We start from the raw sequence: 17496 nt of genomic DNA, 5'->3' as shown, positions 1-17496 counted from the left end.
GGATGCTGAATTCTGAATTCTGCCCGCGACCCTGTACAGGATAAGCGATTAAGGATAATGGACGGATGGATGGTTTCCATTGCCAATTGATTAAAACATTGACAATTATAAAAGTACAATAATTTAAACCTGATAATGACAATGTTGGGCAATTCTTCAGCAGAGAAGCCGAAATTATGAAATTATTAAGACTGCCTTCACTTGTCAGCTCAGTGATATTGCTGAAGTATGGAATTCAAGGCAAAATATACTGAAAATCATCACCACAGTTAAAGCAATGTTGCTTCAGAGAAATCTTGGTTTGAATTTTAAGAAATGAAAGTTCTTTTTTTTTTGTTCCTGACATAATTCCCTTACTGACTTTACTTTCCTCATAAAAGATTTTGCGTTCAGAATTAATCAATTTTTCTATGCTTTTTTAGGGTCAAAAGATACCCCATACAGTGTGATTTATTTATTTATTTTTTATTTAATACCATTATCTTGAGTACTGGGCGGCACGGTGGTGTAGTGGTTAGTGCTGTCGCCTCACAGCAAGAAGGTCCGGGTTCGAGCCCCGTGGCCGGTGAGGGCCTTTCTGTGTGGAGTTTGCATGTTCTCCCCGTGTCTGCGTGGGTTTCCTCCGGGTGCTCCGGTTTCCCCCACAGTCCAAAGACATGCAGGTTAGGTTAACTGGTGACTCTAAATTGACCGTAGGTGTGAATGTGAGTGTGAATGGTTGTCTGTGTCTATGTGTCGGCCCTGTGATGACCTGGCGATTTGTCCAGGGTGTACCCCGCCTTTCGCCCGTAGTCAGCTGGGATAGGCTCCAGCTCGCCTGCGACCCTGTAGAAGGATAAAGCGGCTAGAGATAATGAGATGAGATGAGATTTAATACCATTATCTTGAGTACTGGGCGGCACGGTGGTGTAGTGGTTAGCACTGTCGCCTCACAGCAAGAAGGTCCTGGGTTTGAGCCCCGTGGCCGGCGAGGGCCTTTCTGTGTGGAGTTTGCATGTTCTCCCCGTGTCCGCGTGGGTTTCCTCCGGGTGCTCCGGTTTCCCCCACAGTCCAAAGACATGCAGGTTAGGTTAACTGGTGACTCTAAATTGACCATAGGTGTCAGTGTGAGTGTGAATGGTTGTTTGTGTCTATGTATCAGTCCTGTGATGACCTGGCGACTTGTCCAGGGTGTACCCCATCTCTCACCCATAGTTAGCTGGGATAGGCTCCAGCTTGCCTGCGACCCTGTACAGGATAAGCAGCTACAGATGATGGATGGATGGATCTTGAGTACTGCAACTAAAAAAAGTTACCACATTTTGCTGTGAATGTAATTCTGTTACCGAAGAGCTACCCTGTTCCAATGTGTGCTCTATTCAGACATCATTCAGGATATAATGAAACAAAAGCTTTGCATTTGAATGTACCAGAATTAAACATTGTTAATTAAACATTAGCCCTCTGGCCAGGCTTTCAGTGGTGTACAAGGTTGCCAGTTCTCAGTGAAACTTCTACCTGAGCTCCATCTGAAAATACACACAAAAGAGCCAAAACCAACCCCAAAATGTTTGCGCTTTGAAAAGGGAAACTTTTTAAATTTTTTTTTTTTTGCAAAGTGTCTGCATTTTCATCTCATCTCATTATCTCTAGCCGCTTTATCCTGTTCTACAGGGTCGCAGGCAAGCTGGAGCCTATCCCAACTGACTATGGGCGAAAGGCGGGGTACACCCTGGACAAGTCGCCAGGTCATCACAGGGCTGACACATAGACAAAGACAACCATTCACACTCACACCTACGGTCAATTTAGAGTCACCAGTTAACCTAACCTGCATGTCTTTGGACTGTGGGGGAAACCGGAGCACCCGGAGGAAACCCACGCGGACACGGGGAGAACATGCAAACTCCGCACAGAAAGGCCCTCGCCGGCCACGGGGCTCGAACCCGGACCTTCTTGCTGTGAGGCGACAGCGCTAACCACTACACCACCGTGCCACCCTGTCTGCATTTTAACCAACTTATTTTGTTTCAAAGCTATTCCAATTTGTCACAAACACTGTGACCCTTATAGTTATGCAAGGCACTTTAGATCAGTGTAGACCACATTGCCTCCACTTTCTTGCAAGTCATCAACATTTACTAATTTACAATATCTTGTCTAGCTTCTTGGGGTGGCACGGTGGTGTAGTGGTTAGCACTGTCGCCTCACAGCAAGAAGGTTCTGGGTTCGAGCTCAGTGGTCGACGGGGGCCTTTCTGTGTGGAGTTTGCATGTTCTCCCCGTGTCTGTGTGGGTTTCCTCCTGGTGCTCTGGTTTCCCCCACAGTCCAAAGACATGCAGTTATGTGAACTGGCTACTCTAAATTGCCCATAGGTGTGAACGTGTGAGTGTGCAAAAAGGAACTGGCCACCCTACTGCTACAATTTTGACCAAGTCAACCAAACATGGATCGCCTCAATCCTGGATCGGGTTCGGTAGTGACCACGATGATGTTTATCTTCTTACATCTACATGTTTGTTGTATATCTTCCTACATCTACATGTACTACATATTGTGCACAAGAAACATCTATTTTCGGTACTGTCAGACTGAAACAGTGTCCATCACTTTTTCTGAGTCATGAAAAGAGTAATGATGCTGACTAAGATTTTCCCGAGTTTTATTCGCAGTGGGGACTCAGTGCCAAGAGCTTAATAAAACCAAATGTTTTCTGACACCATTCCATCCACACAACTACATTCTTTTCTGACAAACTCTGTGCTTGACAGCTGCATTGTGTGGCCACGTCTTTCACATATTTCTATAACTGTAGAACAACCATCCATCCATTATCCGTAACCGCTTATCCTGTGCAGGGTCACAGGCAAGCTGGAGCCTATCCCAGCTGACAATGGGTGAGAAGCAGTTTACACCCTGGACAAGTCACCAGATCATCGGAGGGCTGACACAGAGAGACAAACAACCATTCCACTCACATTCAAAACCTACGGTCAATTTAGAGCCACCAATTAGCCTAACCTGCATGTCTTTGGACTGTGGGGGAAACCGGAGCACCTGGAGGAAACCCACACAGATATGGGGAGAACATGCAAACTCAACACAGAAAGGCCCTCGTCGGCCACTGGGCTCGAACCCAGAACCTTCTTGCTGTGAGGTGACAGTGATAACCACTACACCACCGTGCCACCCTCTGTAGAACATAACTATTTAAAAAAAATCACAAGCTCAGCAAGAAAAAGGGTATTAAAATGTAAAAACATGCTGCAGTCACTGCTAATGCAAATAAAATCAAATGACTGTTTTTTTTTTCTTTTTTTTCAAATTAAACAATACTTGGTACCTTGGCTACTTGAGTGTTTTTTTCTTTGCTTTGGAAGCATTTGCATTTCTTTTCATTTTTTTCTGAAATGGATGCGACAGATTTGTATTGTTGGACTGATTTTACACACACACGCGAACTCAAAGGATTAGATAATCTCCATATTCATAGATCATCCTGATGCCACGTTAGCAGTTATGTGCTAACTCCATCTACGTTCGTTCATTCAGTACAGCAAAATCATAAGAACGTAGATCAGTTGATCACCATCACTCCGTGCAATTTACATGGATCAATAAAACACAGCACTAAAACTGGTGTGATGATGGCAGCCCAGTGGCCCTAGCGCAGAACAGCACGCCATGCTGCCGTGGTGGTGCTGAAAGGACAGCACCCCGATCTCCCTGCAACTGTGGTGCTGAAAGGACAGCTCTGCTCCGGCTCCACTGTTGATAAACATCAAGCACATGGTAGAGGGGTGAGGAGATCTAATCCTGCCAATTTCAATAGCTGGCTGAATGTCAATCCTGAAAAAAATACTGATATCATGGCAGTTATATGGTTAGCATGATTAAGCTAGCACAAATAATCTAGCTTCTTTTTTTCCCCTTTTAAACCTCTTGATGTTTCAAACATCCATCCATCCATTATCCATAACCACTTATCCTGTTCTACAGGGTCACAGGCAAGCTGGAGCCTATCCCAGCTGACTGTGGGCGAGAGGCAGGGTACACCCTGGACAAGTTGCCAGATCATCGCAGGGCTGACACATAGAGACAAACAACCATTCACACTCACATTCACACCTACGGTCAATTTAGAGTCACCAATTAACCTAACCTGCATTTTTGGACTGTGGACACACAGAGAACATACAAACTCCGCACAGAAAGGCCCCTGTGCTTGAACCCAGAATCTTCTTGTTGTGAGGCAACAGTGCCAACCACTACGCCACCATGCTGCCCTGGTTCAAACATTTTGAACAGAAATAGTTCAGAAACAGTTCGTATTAGTGTATGTGTCCAGAACAGTTCAAATAAGGAAGTAAGAGACACTAAGTTCTGTGGTGAAGTTAGCTGGCTGGCTACAGTTGATTCCTTCTGGCCAAGGTTGTCAGTCACCTCAAGTGTATCTTTGTCTTCTTATTTTATAGTCGTCTTCTTCTTCCGGCTATTCCCGTTAGGGGTCACCACAGCAGATAATGTCCCTCCATCTCCTCCTGTCCTCCATACTTTCTTCTCTCACACCAGCCATCCTCTTTTCCTCCTTCACCACAGCCATAAATTTCATCTTTGCTCTTCCTATTTTTTTCCTTCTACTCGGCAACTCTACCTCCAGCATTCTTTTCCCAGTATACCCTGGATCTCTCCTCTGTACGTGTCCAAACCATCTCAATCTCACCTCTCTCATTTTGTCTCCAAGCCATCCTACATGTCCTGTCCCTCTAATATACTTATTTCTCATCCTGTCCAACTGTGTCACTCCCAGTGAAAATCTCAACATCTTCAGCTCCATCTCCAGTTCAGCCTTCTGTCTTTTTGTCAGTGCCACGGTCTCCAAACCATACACCATCGCTGCTCTTACTACTGTTTTATAGACTTTCTCTTCACTCTTGCTGGCAATCTTTGGTGCCAAATCACTCCTGACACTGTCCTCCATCAATTCCAACCTGTTTGCATGCTCTTCTTCAGTTCTCTTCTGCACTTACCATTACTTTGTACAGCTGACCCCAGATATTTGAACTCATCTGCTCTGACCATTCTTTTATAGTACAAGCAGAATAACATGTTGAAAGCAAATTTCTGGGGAAAAAAAAGACCAGCACAAGGAAAACTATCTGTCTGAATTAGATACTGTAAATGGAAAGACAGTTCAGATGAGAAAAGTGACATGTAAAATAGGCAATTTTATCATTGAAACGCAGGGGGATGGGCTAAAAGATGTACTGAAAACAGCCAGCAGGGGCGCAATATATGTGGTGGCTTCACTTTTCGAGATGATATGCTGTCCATGTTTATACAGTTGATGGTATAAGATGATTTTAGGAGTATAGTTCAATGTCACTATCTGTGCCTGTTTAGTGTTCCAAATATTTAAATAACATTGGCTGGCGTTGAGTGGTATATCAGATATATTCCATTCAGCTAGCATGATACTGAATGAGCCGAAGACGAGTTCAATATCATGCTAGCTGAATGGAATATATCTGATATACCATGAAAACAAGGCAGCCATTATTATTATTATTATTATTATTATTATTATACATACACATTCCTTTCAGGTGTTCAACATGTCTTTCTTTTTCGAAATTCTCTCAAAATCTTCCATATTTAACGAAGAAAACGTGGTGGCCATATTTGTTTACAAATTGCCACAGTCGCTCACTAGCGCGGAAGTTTTACGTCTCCGACGTGTGATGTCATGTTGTCTTGACAACCATGCAATATCGTAAACCATATTCAATGCTTATTCTCCATTGGGTCGAGTGACGTAATACATGTAGGATAAGCGATATGCTAACAATATTGCATGCTATCAAACCATATGAATGAAACCCACTAGAAGGGAATAGAACACGTTTTTATTCCATCGAAAAAGTGTCCTGTATGTATAAAAATTATTCAGATCTGTGCACATCTTCAGATTGAACCCTGAAGTGGGTCTGGACAAATCCTGAAAGCAATGTCAGTATGGCCTGTGAATTGCTCTGTCACTCAAGTGCATAATTGGCCTCAACTCGAGATGTGCGTGAGTTATTACAGTATGTTATGTTTGTACCTGCTTGCAATGATTTCTAAATCATTTTGTTGTTTCTATTTCCCAAAAGATAAATAAACCACACCGATGCTGACCAGGCAGTTAATAAGGACAACGTAATGAATGTGGTCATTGTCATGTGAGCTTTATGAATGTAAAAACCTCCCATTTGCATGACTTTTAGGTGCTTCCCCTGAGATCACAGTCCCGATGCACAAATAGTGTGAATCCTATTTATCTGTACTTGTATCCATTTCGAACACTTCATCTGTTTGTTCCAAATACTATGTTCATGTTTGGTGTGATGGCCACAGCCACACAGGGTAATAACAGCCCACATTCTACCTTTGCACCTTATTAGTTTGCTGCACAGTCTTTCATTTACAGTCATCTATATCAGGGGTTCTCAACCTTTTCTGCTTCAAGGCCCGCCTATTCATACTTGTAACGAGTCGAGGCCCATTAAAAAAGATCCCCAATTATTTTGGCTTATCTATTCTATTAGAATCTAATAACCTATTGTAACGTGTATTAATGGGACGCAACATCATTCCCTGTTACAGATGGGAATTTAAATAAATGCAATACAAACAATCTGCTTTTAATTGTAGGTATTGTATTTAAAACCGTATGGATGTGCCAGAAGCCAACATAAACCCATGCATGCAGGGCATTCTCAGTCAAAAGGGATTAATGATCCAAAAGTGGAGTCTGGTCCATTAACACAAGAACTAATTGCCATGTTTGTGTTCAGCAAACAAGCAAGTTATTAAAACCAAGAAGTACACTCAAAAGAAGTGGATATAGAAACCACTCAATGGGATTAGATCCTTACACGCTAACAAAGAAGGATTTTTTTCTCATTACCTCTAGCCGCTTTATCCTGTTTTACAGGGTCGCAGGCAAGCTGGAGCCTATCCCAGCTGACTATGGGCGAAAGGCGGGGTACACCCTGGACAAGTCGCCAGGTCATCACAGGGCTGACACATAGACACAGACAACCATTCACACCTACGGTCAATTTAGAGTCACCAGTTAACCTAACCTGCATGTCTTTGGACTGTGTGGGGAAACCGGAGCGCCCAGAGGAAACCCACGCGGACAACATGCAAACGCCACACAGAAAGGCCCTTGCCAGCCACGGGGCTCGAACCCGGACCTTCTTGATGTGAGGCGGCAGCGCTAACCACTACACCACCGTGCCACCCAGGATTTTTTTCTATGAAAGAAAAATGTAATCGCTAAATTTGACATAAGCAGAATACATTTTGATCCTATTATTGCCGGAACTAAATACAAGACAACAGTTATGCATACTATTAATCAACTTAATGTGACGATAGTTAACAGATAATCAGATAAGTTTTTTTAAAGATTGTGTATATTTTTAGTCTTTTGTATTTGTAATTATTTGTATCTGTACATGCACGACCCCATCAGCTCTGCTGATCAACTTATGTTTAAATAAAGTTATTCATTCATTCATTCATTCATTCATTCATTATGAGTTGGAAAATTATCCATTCGTTGAGTTCCCTGACGTCTCAAACTACCTGGTGCTGCAGACATCGTTCAACAAGGACAAACAGATGAAAACCTGGAAGAGCATAGAGACGAACAACTTTTTATATGTGGCTGGGTTAAAGATCTGGTGGTCAGAACACTACAAGATAAATCCTGTATCATTTTTGCCCGGGTAAATAGGAGCTTCTGGGCTTTTTGTATGCATCTTTGAGAAGGCTGCTAGGACGCTACAAGTTTTAGTATTGGGTGTAAACAAACCACAGCTGCTCGATTCTCAATCCTCCTTGCTCTTCTCTTCCAGCAGGTATCACAGATCCATATAATTTATCCACAATTGTATTTATTTATTCAGCCTGCTGCACTCTCTGTCTGCGCACGCTAGTTAAATGTGACAAAAATTTACCCACAAATGTATTTATTCCACTTGAAAAGTATACAGCGAACCAGCTACCGGATTTGGGACACTACAACATCCTGAACTTTGGCTTCAAACTTGAAAAAAATGTCACGGCCCACTATATCTATATGATCATACTCAATTAATTAACACAACACAGTTTGTTTGATTCACAATGTATTTGCTTTAACCTTACATTGTTTTACATGGCATGCACACATTTTAACACTGTAGGGTTGCGAAAGCTATGTTTGTCACGAATCATGTGTTTCTTTGTTTAAGCTTTCTTTGAGTTACCTTGAGCATTGGGGGCGGATCCTTCCTGGCTGGGCAAAAGGCATGGCTAAGGGTTGAGGAGACCTAAATCTTGGAGCGTGCTCATTAGGCCATACCATGTCTCATCATGTGCCCGAGGGGGATTTTGGCTTGAGCTAGTTTTAGTTTGTCTCTGTTTAGTCAGTGTTTATTTTTGTTTACCCCGTCTGTGTTATTTGGTTTGGCCCAGTCACTATATATGTTCTCTTTTGCCTCATTGTGGGAGGTTAGTTTTGTTCAGTTCACGCTATGGCAGATGGCTGTGTCTCAAATCAAGTTATAGTCTGTTGCGCTCTTTTATAAGCAAAGTTATTATTAATTTTGGTCTTTGTAAACTTTTTCAATGCTTTTGGGTGAATAAAACCCTGCCTTTCGAACCAAACGCTCCTGTGTCCTCTTGCCTTGCTGTTCAGTCCTTGACATTTGGGTGCGTCTATATTATATCAATAACACAACTTTTCCTAATGAACAAAACTAGAAGTGTTTTCTGTAGAAGTGTCTGGTGTTTGGTCCCTGATTCCATACCAGAAGGTGATTATTTTCTTTCTATGGTAATTTACTTTACTTGTTCCAAAGAAGAAGCCGTATCATTGATAACCGTTATAATCATAGACCTGCTAGCTAGCCGGTATAATTGCTCCGTGTTGTGAGTTAGCTTTTTTTTTTTCCTTAGCTTACATTTATAAGCTTGAAGCTAGTTGTATTTCTGTTAAAGGTGCTTACATGACATGTTAACACCGGAAATTAGGTTCAGCTACTGGACAGTGTTATCTGTTGTAGAGCACTTGGTCCTCTTTCCATCAAGGTAGATGATGTGCCATGGTTTATTGAGTGGGCATGACGAAGTGTCAGAAGGCATGTTGCTTCAAATTCCAGTAGACCTATTGGTGAATACATTCATCTTTAATGCCAGTAAAAAGGAGGTCTCCGGAGAGTTGAGCAGATTCATCACAGATATATGGTGCTTCAGAGTAAGATTAATGTCTCTTTATGGGGGTGACTTTTCAGATTTAGCCCTGTGATGACCTGGCGACTTGTCCAGGGTGTACCCCGCCTTTCGCCCGTAGTCAGCTGGGATAGGCTCCAGCTTGCCTGCGACCCTGTAGAACAGGATAAAGCGGCTAGAGATAATGAGATGAGATGAGACTTTTCAGATTTAAATGGGGTGAAGTGAATGTGGTGACTGCCCCCGTTTTTACAGATTTAAATTTCATCTAGAGAGATCGTTTTTGTGAAAATCCCAGCACAAGGTGCAGCTTTTGGATGCAAGAACCACTGACACTTCAGAACAAGAGAACACGAATTCTTTCCACAGAAGAAACCTCAGATAATGTGCTTTCATTTTGTCAGGGATCTTATCTTATACATACCTTAAAGCAATTAACCAGGAAATTTTGAAATTACAGGGTTATGAAATGTCATCATTATACATTAATACAAGATGTTCTAGACGAAAAAAGCGGAATTTAGCTTAAAAAAACATGTTAAAGTTGTAACATCAGTCTGTTGGACCATTTCCCCGGGTGTGGTCATACCAGATTAGGCAGATACATGGTTATATTAGGAGACAAAAATGAGAATGACGCTGCGTGACGTAGGATTCCGCATGACAGCATACCGTGTCACACATCAAACAGATGGAAGATAAGCAGGTAATTTAAAAAAAATAATAATAAACAGGCAATAAACTAGCCACTACTGTATTTTGAGTCCTTTTCTAATGCTGCACTGCCATAATTTTTGTGGAGAAATGCAAACAAATTGACCGAGAAGTCATGCTAGACCATAATATTATACTATAGTCTATCTGTCACAACAGAAGGACTCCCAGGTGCGCCCTGGACAACGCATGCTCCAAAATGACTCACGCACACGCTGCGAATGACATAAACCTGCATGGGATTAAGGTGCAATCAGCATGCCTAAATAAGGACTCAGAATGCAGACTTACTTTGCGAAGTATTGCGTTGTTGTGACACATTACCGATCCTTGTTTCCTGACCAATTTCCTGTTTCATGTTCCTAGTTTTTGACCCTGCTTCTGTCTACGATATTCTGTTTGTGCCTCACTTGACCTTTTGCGTGTTTTTCCGTTCACGATAGACAGTATGCCTGCTGATTTGGATGGTTTGCCTGTTTGCACTTTTCTGTATAATAAAGATCTTCTGCATTTATATCCGTCTCACACAAATCCTGGCAGAATACTTCGCCCACCTGACACTAGTATACAGTAGCATGCACTTGGACACCTCCGTTGTGCTCGCGAGAAATGACATCACGCACGACGGAGTTATGGCGGCCTCCCTGACAAAAAAAAAAATCCCGTCTATTTTTATCATTTTTGTGGTTATGTCGTGAAGAACAAATTCAACATGCAGCTATTTTTTATATATATATAAAGGACGGACATAAAGACCGACTTTTAGCTCAATTTGTTTATTTGCGTGATATTTTCTTCCAGGCAGGCTGACGTGGCTCCGATTAATACTGTTTCGATTCTTTTTAATGCCACATTAGTTCTTAGCTGAGTTTTGCATATTTGTCAGGTCAACTTAGGTTTGGTAAGATTAGTTTGACAAATGGATTTGCAGTTTAATTTGCAATTAAGAGTTGCTGACTTTTAAAACGTCTGCATTGAGGATTGAAATTGCTCTAAACCCTAAGTGCTTTGTATACTGAAACAAATAAGGAAGAACCAAAGCTTAAATGAATTTAATTAGCAGAAGAGGTGTGATGCAATTTAAAAAAAAAAGACATTTACCTGATAGTGATATTGTTTCAAGCTTAGCCATTGCCATTTTAGGGTAATGACCATATTGTTAAATTGAATTAGCATGCTGGCAGGGTGCTTTTTAGCAGCTGTTTAGATAAATGATCAACAGAACAATTTGTCATTTTTAGAAAGCTTATTACTCTCCACCCCCGCTATGTTGATCTAACCAATTTGCCCTAATGACAAAGTGACATTGCGTAGGCTTTTTTTTTGGGCAGTATTATGAATTAAAGCCGAGACAGACCTGTTATGAAAGTCCTTGAATTTGATCCCCTTGTGGCGAGTATTCAGCCTGAGTGAATGTGGGAGTTGGTGTTACAAGCCAGGTCTGTGAGGTGCTTCTCTTATAAAACATGACATATTTAGTGGTATATTTTTAGAGACACAAGACTATTTTATTCCAGACTGCTCCCAGGTTTATTTTATGCTGCTTTGAGTTTGGGGGGCAGCTCTGTGCGTGTAATGCTTCCGCATTTGCCATTTGATTCATTTCTGGTTAGCAAATATATTCATTTTCGGAGAGATTATTCATTTTGCTGGCATGGTTTGCCTCCTCTTGTCCCCTTCGAGGGAAGACTGCAAATCAATGCAGCTCCAATGACTGATCACCTTTATCCTATGCTGAAACATTTCTCTTCAGATGGGAGAGGTCTTTTTGAGGACAACACCGTTCCATCCACAGGACAGAAGGGCTTACTGAACGATGATTTGATGATGATGAAAATGAGCATCAATAATATGTAATGGCCTCTGCTCCAAAGAGCAAGACAGAGACGTGTCTCCTCTGACTTTCTACAATTGAACAATATATAATATACACGCTATACAATATATCCTGGACTTGCAAGTGACGTCAAAGCAAAATAGAAACCCGGATGTCGGCCATGTTGGTGGATATACAAATGCGGGGTCAAGCAACATTCCATACAAAACACAGTTATGCATGCGCAACTCTCTTTGTTTTTTCTACTGCTTTAAATGTTCTTTTAGCTTTGCCATATCTTTGTGCTGTACAGTATATGTATGTAGTGAAAGTTCATTATGTCTAACTATTAAAGCTATTCTTTAAGTTCGTTTCTTAAGACAAGGATTTTTAAGATGTTACCTTGTTGACAGTTTCGGCGAGAAACTTCCGCCTTCTTCAAAACAGTCACCAGATGTCGAGGAATGTACAGTATATGGTTGTGGTCACAACAGTACTCGTGACCGTGACACGTTCTGATTTTTTAGAATTCCGTCCGTGATTTGGAACAAGGGCGAGGAAGCTTTGAGGCTTAGTACGGAGAGGAGAAGAGCACGGCTGAACAACAACGGCAGGGCTGATCGAACCAAGGCTAAAACCAAAACAGCTCGTGTTTGCAGTAATCCTTTTATCTCAGGTGAGATTCAAAAGCTTTCTCGATAATATAATGGAAGAATTCTATTTTGTGTTGCTAGAATTTTGCTATAAAATGAGTGTTCTCTTGTCGTGGTTCACTCGGTGATTGTTATAATTTTAACCGAAGTATTACCATTTTCACTTCTAGGAGCGCCAGCAAAATTATATGATAGAAGCAATCCAGACTAGGCAGCCACTCAGAAAATGGGCTCTGTTTTGTCCAAGGTCGGACTTGATTCTTCGCCAGCCAAACGAGATAGAACGTGATATCTGGGTACTCGATGGTCGGTAGAAGCGTCTTATCTTCAGAAAAGTCTGACTTTTTGAAATAATCTCATCTCATCTGATTATCCCTAGCCGCTTTATCCTTCTACAGGGTCGCGGGCAAGCTGGAGCCTATCCCAGCTGACTACGGGTGAAAGGCAGGGTACACCCTGGACAAGTCACCAGGTCATCGCAGGGCTGACACATAGACACAGACAACCATTCACACTCACATTCACACCTACGGTCAATTTAGAGTCACCAGTTAACCTAACCTGCATGTCTTTGGACTGTGGGGGAAACCAGAGTACCCAGAGGAAACCCACGCGGACACAGGGAGAACATGCGAACTCCACACAGAAAGGCCCTCGCCGGCCATGGGGCTCGAACTTGGACCTTCTTGCTGTGAGGCGACAGCGCTAACCACTACACCACCGTGCCGCCTTTTGAAATAATATGGGTCAAAACCACACATATCTATCTTCTCTTTGTATCGAATCTTCACGTGATCGTTCAAATCATGGTAATACTGAGAAAATTCAGCATTGTTTACAGACATGCTTTCAGCGGTTGCCATCCTAGTTGCTTTGTATATCCACCATCATGGTGGACGCTCATGACCTAGCACACTTTGATCACGTGGTTGCAAGTCATCTATACAAGATACTCTTTCCCCCTTTCTCTTCCCTCTGTCTGTCCCTGTCTGTTGAGTTACATGTTGATCCTGAGACACCAGTAAGACTGTCCTCTTCTGTTCCTCGGACCTGCCTGATCCATCCTGATGCCCTACGTCTGACTGGAGTTTCATCACTTCGTTCCTGTGGAGGACGGCCCCATATGAACAGCCGAAAGTTGCACTTGGAAGACGCTCTGGACACTTACGGTAACATATTTATATCTGAGAACTACAGTTGACTTTCTAACTTTTGGACTGCTGTTGTCATGAACAGTTTTGCACTCAAGTCTCCATCAATAAACAGTTTATAACTTCAACAAAACAGACTTCATGTTAAAACCATAATAATTTTCCTGGTTACACAGTTATACTCTGTGACTCTATAGGACACAGTTATAGAAACGAGTTATTTATAAGGCCACACCAATTTAATTAGTTGGTTCTTGGATTTTTTCAGGAAAAATATGAAGCGAGCGAGCGAAATAAAAATAAAATTTAAAAAATGCTCTGATTGTAAAATTAGCGGTGGAAATAGAGGGCTTTCATAATAGAGAAACAAAACAAAGACAATACGTTATTGTTACACATTTCACAGGGGTCGAAATTAACTTTTGAATGTACTTGCCCTCAGGGCAACCAACCCCAAAAATTTACTTGCCCACATGCATGTATCAGTTGCCCTACTTTTTTGCAGGTTGACTGGGTAAGTAATTTGCTTAAAAAGCAATCTGGATGGGGGTGTCATGGCTCAGGTGGATAAGACGCCATACCATGAATCCAGGGACCTGGGTTCGATTCCGACCTGAGGTCATTTCCCGATCCCTCCCTGTGTCTCTTTCCTGCTCATTTCCTGTCTCTACACTGTCCTATCCAGTGAAAAAAGCCCCCCCCCCAAAAAAAAAAATCTTAAAAAGCAGTCTGTATGTATATTATAGAGTATGCAATAAAATATTTCAACTTGTTTTGCCATTGTTTGATTACTGATTGATAGAAATAAAGTTATAACACTCATATGTGTTTGGTGTTTATTTCATCATGATGAACAGTAAAACAACTAGCTATAACTACTAGTATCGTCTATTAAACATGTTAAACAGTCAGAAAACATCATGTCATCATGGTCAAGTGTAACTGATCAAATCAGAATTAAAAATCAGTCCAAAAAGACGCTTCGTTCGTTCTAGCCTACGTGACAGTGGCGCCTCATGTGAATAATCATAATACCATGTAGCGCCATCTCGCGAATGGAAGCGTCAACTACCGCAACGAACCAAAGTCAAGGACAAACGAAAGAGAAGACGGGAAAAATAAAGTTTTCGTTCTGTTTCTGTTAGGAATCACAACAACTTAATTTTTCTTGGTAAAACAGACATTCAAACACAGTTGTCCGACGGACAACTAGTGATAATTTTATTCTTGCCCGTGTCCGTCGGTACACGCTTAATTTCGACCCCTGTTTCATATGGCTCTTTTAATAGCTTATCTTATTTCCACCCATATGCATTAAGGATAATTGAAAATAAAAGTCTGAAACAACAGTCTTCATTTTTTCCTTTTATTTGTGTAAACAAGCCCCCAAGGGGAACTCAAACAACTGTGCCTGACAAGTCAGAATGCCATCTTTTGGCAGAATTTTTCACCCTGAAAGATATGGATGTTGTATTCACAGCATTTATGTGAAGACTGTAACTTTCACCACGGGTGACTAATAGCATTAGAACGACAAGATCGCGCTGTTTCACCAGATATGCGGACGGTAGCCTATGTGACTAAAACTCCGCGATCAATTTAACCGAGATGAATATTCATCAACGTGCAGTTAGGTGAATCGGGCTAGAGTAAGAGCAGATTTTTTTGCATGAGAAACAGGAGGTGTGTTGCGTGAGGGCATGAGAGGGCAGTCATACGCGTGTGTCTCACGCTCACTACATAACGGTCGGCAGCCCTGCTCAAGAGGGATGCTACCCAGAAAAAATGAACAAGGGAATAAACCCAGTAGGTCTACAGTAAATTTGTGTCATGTATTGTCCTTGTCAGCAGGGCTAGCTCTGGCTGCATGTCTTTTATCAGGCAAACCAGTAAACAGAGAGGCTAAATAAACGACTGAATTACAGTCAATTGAACATCTACAATGCACAGAAAAAAAGATTTGACCAGGAGTAGGCTACTTCTGATGGCTAAATACTTCGAATGATTTTTTTGTTTGCCCCTCACATCAATCAGTGAAATATATAAATCAAACCCACCTCCACAGAGTTGTTGTCCAAGTTGGCACATCGCAGGGTAACAAGCTCACGGCATCTTGAGTACGACTGTGCAAAGTTTTCCCCCTCTTGAATTTCGACACACCTGTCAAAGATTTTACGCTTCTGTTCGCTGAATATCCTAACGATCACAAACACAGGCTTTGCAGGATTCCCCTCCACAGGCATGTTTCTTCCACAAGTCTTTATCTAAAGTGAAAGGGGCGATTTGATTGGTTTTTGATGTCACGTGACCTCAACCTGCAGTCTTCAGTATTTTGAACCATCAACCACGATGTTTTTCTGTTGGTCGGAGTTTGATTTCGATTTTTTTTTTCATTTTTCATTTTCTTCAAGCGGCGATTCCGAGAACCAACTAATCGAATTGGTGCGGCCCATTAGGGATAAATTAGGGATAAAATTAGCTCATGTTTAAAGTCTTTAATTTTCTATAAAGCTACTTTGCGACAATGTCTGTTGTTCAAAGCGCTATACAAATAAACTTGACTTGACTTGACTTGGCAATTAACAGTTAAGATAATGTCAGTAATGTGCAAAGCGTCATCAAATTGAAAGGTGGTTATTTTGAAAACTCTAAAATATAAAACATATTTTGTTTTTTTCACACTATTTTGCTTTACCACATAATTCCAAATATGCGCCATATGTTATTTCATAGTCTTAATGTCTTCACTATTTTTCTACAGTATAGAAAACAGTCAAAACACACACAGAGAGAAACACAGAGGGGACACTTGTGTATTTCTCTTTGGAGCAGAGGCAATAACATATTATTTACGATCGTTTTCATCCTCATCAAATCCTTCAGGACGCCCTTCTGTCCTGTGGATGGAATGGTGTCGTCCTAGAAAAGACCTCTCCCGTCTTGTGTGTGTGTTTTTCAGGATGACTTAAGGGAAAAGAATGCTCCCTGATATCACTATTTTTCAGATTAGTAAATTTGTCAAATCAGTAAATATGCTCTCATAACGTAGCTCGTCTTGTCTCAGTCTATCTGTGTCGTATTTCTTTCTTTCTTTTTTTTCCTTCTTCCTAACTAGACACTACAGAGCCATGTATAAAACATGCCATGCTCTAACAACTACTGGCTTCCCATATTCTATATTGTTTAGCTTTCTATTGCCGGCTAGTTGAAAGGGAGTGTGTTAAAATGATCTAAGAACATATTTCAATTAATATTGTGTACTGAATAGACCATGCACACCATAGGGTTCACTGATTCTCAGAAGAGGACACAATTGCATAGTTTAATTTCATTAACATTTCAAAAGTGGCTCTAAATTAATCAGTATTTCTTTTTAATGTATTAAGCATTTTTTGGCTATTTAAAAAAAAATCTGACTTTTTCTCCTTTGTTCTTTTAATAGCTGAACACGTCAAGTAATAATCTTCCTGAAATGTCGGGATAGAGACGAGAACACATGCAGAGAGAACGAGGCTTCAAATTGAGCAGCTACACCATGAAAACATGTACGACATCAGTCTCGACTACCTTTTATTTGCGAAGTGCAAGTTCAATAAGTGAAAGAGTAAACAGAAGAAAGATGAGATTAAAAGTCAAGAGAACAAGATGAACAAAAGTTGCAAGGAAAGTATTAGCTATCAAGAAATTAGGACTGGATAAAGAAAAAAAACTTGTCATAGATGAGATGAATTTCATTTCAAAGATGAAAATGAAGAAGATAAAACAAACTTTTTCAGACGCTGGGCGAATTCAGAAAAGAGAGTTGAGTGGCGGAAAGATAGCGACTAGAAGTAAGATGAACAAAAGAGGAGGCGATGGGAATGTGGACAAGTGGGGATACTGTATAAAGAGGGAGCAAAATCTGCTGTGTGAAAAAAGC

The 17496-nt window shown here is 41.2% G+C and overlaps 1 protein-coding gene across 1 annotated transcript in view; it reads right to left on the bottom strand.

Moving 5' to 3' along the window:
- Positions 1-17496, bottom strand: part of si:ch211-186j3.6 (neural-cadherin) — a 556420-nt gene that overhangs the window by 481271 nt on the left and 57653 nt on the right. The gene's annotated exons all lie outside the window — the stretch shown is intronic.

The sequence above is a fragment of the Neoarius graeffei genome, chromosome 27 (genome assembly GCF_027579695.1).
Source record: "Neoarius graeffei isolate fNeoGra1 chromosome 27, fNeoGra1.pri, whole genome shotgun sequence".
In the NCBI taxonomy this organism is placed as follows: domain Eukaryota; kingdom Metazoa; phylum Chordata; class Actinopteri; order Siluriformes; family Ariidae; genus Neoarius; species Neoarius graeffei.
The sequence above is the reverse complement of the archived record's forward strand: the minus strand, read 5'-3'. Positions and strand labels throughout refer to the sequence as shown.